This window comes from Solanum lycopersicum, chromosome 8 (assembly GCF_036512215.1).
Source record: "Solanum lycopersicum chromosome 8, SLM_r2.1".
Classification (NCBI taxonomy): Eukaryota; Viridiplantae; Streptophyta; class Magnoliopsida; order Solanales; family Solanaceae; genus Solanum; species Solanum lycopersicum.
In genome coordinates, this window is record NC_090807.1 from 31,435,369 (window position 1) to 31,439,227 (window position 3,859).

The following is a 3,859-nucleotide window of genomic DNA, read 5'->3' on the forward strand; positions in this document are numbered from 1 at the left end:
TGAATTATGTTTATATAATGATTATATGATTTTTTTCATGTGAAATTCTTGATGAACCTTAATCTAAGATGATGAAGGTGATCAATGTGGGTTTAAGCGATTAGTGGAAAAGTTGAAGGTTCTAAATTGATCTTTTTAATTCAATACAACTGTTAAATAACCCTATACATTTAGTATTTTTATAAGTGCAGGTCAGAGAGTAGATTGAAGACTCGTTGCAGTGGTTTGGACTCAGCGTTCTCCAAACCATTTGGTAGGACCTCTTAAGTTTGAGGATGACACGTCTAGCTTCATAGCCTAGTATTTAGACATATATAGAGGATGTTGTCCCTAGAGTTTTTTCAGATATTTTCATTTCGAAGCTTTTGTGTTAGGGTCATTTATGCAAACTTATTATGATATATGTTGATTTCTTCTTTTGAATTGTGTAATCCATTCAAGATTGTTGTTTTAGTTCGACCTTATTGTATATGAATTCATGTAACTTTTAAATGAAGTCTATGCATGACACATTATGTTTGAAAAGTTTTAATTTTTTCGCAAAATTTAACAATATGAATGTTATGAATGCAAAAAAGAGGCTTGTCTATGACCTCTAGGAGATTAAAGACGGTGGTTGAATTCGGATTCCAAAGTTCGGGTGTGAAAGCACACAAGATCATGTATACCTCGTCAAGGAAGTCTTATGGATCTTCATTCACCTTAGACCCAAAAAACATTGGAGGGTTCATTCTAGTGAAGTCCCTCAAGGAAGAAGCCATGGTACTAGAATTTTAGTTCACACAAGGTACAACTTCCCGGTTTGCTTGATCCATCATAGCTTGAGCTTGAATAGTCATAGCTTGAACAACACTTAGAAAAGATGACCTTATCTCTCCGTCCATCATGGCCGGAGGATTGAACGAAGCTTGGTCACCTTGAGGAGCTTGTTGTTGAAGAGGAACCTGATTTCCATGGGGAGGGGCACCCACATTAGATATATCTTCTTAAACTCTTCTTGTATCTACCATTCTTGTAGTCATGGCCTATAACCACAATAAAATGGTTAGATCAATGAGGACACATAGAGTTAACATTGTTGAGCCACGACACAGGAATACCAAGAAAATGAGTCCTTAGACTAGCCCTTAGCATACATCATGTCATATAATAGGTAGAGTAAATGCAAAATTTTTAAAACATGTATATATGAAGTACACATATACTTTTGAATTATCATAATGGAGTTTACATCGACTCCTCTTTTATGAAGTTTACATAGACTTCTCGTTTAGTATAGTCAATTCATTTAAGTAATCGTATATTTGTCTCACACATAACCATCTATTTATGAATTGAACGATTCAGGCATAGCCCTAAAACTAGTACAATATGTCTCATATAGGCTTACAACAAATTCTTATGATAACAATAGAATAATTGTCTTAGACATAGTAAATACTACTAAAGCTAGAAAAAGTAGCATCATCATCGAACATGAGTACTGACCAACAACATGGGAAATATATCATTGTCTTCCTTGTAATGACCTTGAGATATCTTGAATGGCCTGAACTGATATATTTGTAGAAATATAAAGAATATGGATTAGTATAAGCCATATGTACTAAGTATGGAAACATATGCAATTAAAACTGTTGAAATCATGCACAAAGGAATATTTTGTTTAAACATGCTAACTCATTTTTGAAAGCCTCTTTGCACACACAAGAGAATATACATGACAATGATCACCACATCACCAAGACTTTTTCATATCCATATACAAGAATAAAACAATCATAAAGTCATAACAACAATTGATGTTCTAGAGTTCATATAATTAAGACATACAAGAGCCTTACTTTGAATCCAATCCGAAGCCTACATGTGAAATGCTCCTGTGATGCACCATAACCCACCATAACCATGTAAAATAGAAAACAATTCATAAGTAATGCATTTATCTCATATAACATAACATCATTTTTAGTCATCATCTTACATAAAAAATTTAGACAAATATCATGATCATAAAATGAAACCAACACATATAAGAGAAAATTTATAAATGAACAATATATATGCATTTTCTTCATTAAATAATTGCATAAGAACAACCTCTTAGGACTCCTATTAAGATCAACTTGTGAAAAGCATAGGTAAAGTAACATACCCTTACCTACAGTAAGTAAAACCTCTAAGGTCACCCTAGTTAGTATCCTCTATATTTCTTTCATTCATTCATTTTACTTTCGGGAACATTAACATAATCGACAATAGACCATATGAACTAAATATGGAATTTGTCATCATGAAAATCTACACCAAAAACGGTGCTCTACTTGCAAAGGTAGAATCATAACATGAACATAACATTCTAGCTGGATGCATAGCTAGTGTTCCTTTTGGGGCACATAGTAAAGAAACTAGGATATTAGCTAGAAACTTATGTATGCACATTTTCATGGTAGTCTCCATATCATTAGAATCATTGTGAACCTACCTTCCCTAATTAGGAAGGGACACCTCCTATATCTAGTTCGTTCAGTGCTAATTTAAAGTCCATTTTTCAAATTTCTTAAAGCCTTTCTTAATCATCATTTCTTAATACAGGCCATACGAGACAAACAATTTGTATAATCATGTAATTTTCTCATTAGGTTTAGAGTGAAGTTCTTTTCATCACAACCCAACATTAGTGAGATCATCACATCATAGTCATATCACAATAAGGCACACAAGAGAATAATTTTGAACCTTGGATAATCATATCCCTATCAAAATCTCACATTCAACATATTCATAACATACTATAATATTCATCATATCATAATCTTCCTATTCTATTAACATATTCATACTTCAATTTTACATCATCATCAAGAATAGACTAACATTCCATCAATAAAGTGTTCATCACATTTGCGAATCTTACAAATAAGTTCCATGAATATCCTTGAATATTTCACCATCAATTCTACAATATTATTCATAATTTTACTCATTATCATCATAAAATAGTAAAATATACAATAACTAAGTCAATTACATAATCCCTAATCACCAATCAACCTAATTCATACTTACGGTTAGAAGAAAAGTGAAAATCATGGATCTTTCATGGAAATTAGGTCAAAAGTCTAAGGCAATACAATAATAAACCAAAAAGCAATCATAATCGATCAATAAAAATCAATACAATACAACATTAAATCAAATTGAAAGATAACCCAAGAATTAGGATGAAAATAATCATTTTAGACATCTTTGGAAATAAATTTTAAAGAGCCTCTTTAGGAAAAGGATTCCAAGAGTGAATAGATCCCACACCTTAACAATCCAAGAAGAATGATGGAATAAAACTTGAATATTGGAGACCTAATCATTCTCGAAACTTGGTGTTCAATGGGGGACCTTGGGTGGTGAGAGAAAGTAGAGAGAAGTGGGCGTGAATTGGTTTTGGGAAATAATGAGGTCTTAGGTTAGTTAATGACTTAGGGGGATGATGTTGTCCTCAATTAACTAAGTAAAAATTTCCTTAACCATTAATTAACTACCTAACTAATTAACTAAAATCTCTTAACTTAACTAAAATTTTGACAATGAAGTCATGTCCAAATGACTGATCCACATTGACGGACCGTAGTCCAAACCATGAACCGTCACGGTCATCCATGGTTTGGATAAGAGAGTTATTCTTGGAGAATTTTTGAAATTATTATAAGTTTGAAGAACGAGATCCGTCGACGGGTTGTTTCCCCATCGATGGCTCGTCGTTTGGTTCGTCAATGCTCATTGTCAATTTACAACTTTTAGGGTCAAATTTTAAGGTCCTCTTCAAGGATCCTTAGGGTGGTTCTTGGAGATTCGTACCCAG

At 32.9% G+C, this 3,859-nt stretch overlaps 1 long non-coding RNA gene across 1 annotated transcript; it reads right to left on the reverse strand.

Moving 5' to 3' along the window:
- Positions 1-568: 568 nt before the first annotated feature.
- LOC109120938 (uncharacterized) lies at positions 569-3,427 on the reverse strand. The gene is made up of 4 exons (XR_002028351.1): positions 3,313-3,427; positions 1,845-1,880; positions 1,489-1,554; positions 569-1,025 (listed from the first exon to the last, which is right to left on the reverse strand). It is a non-coding gene; the product is annotated as an uncharacterized lncRNA (long non-coding RNA).
- Between the last annotated feature and the right edge of the window lie 432 nt (positions 3,428-3,859).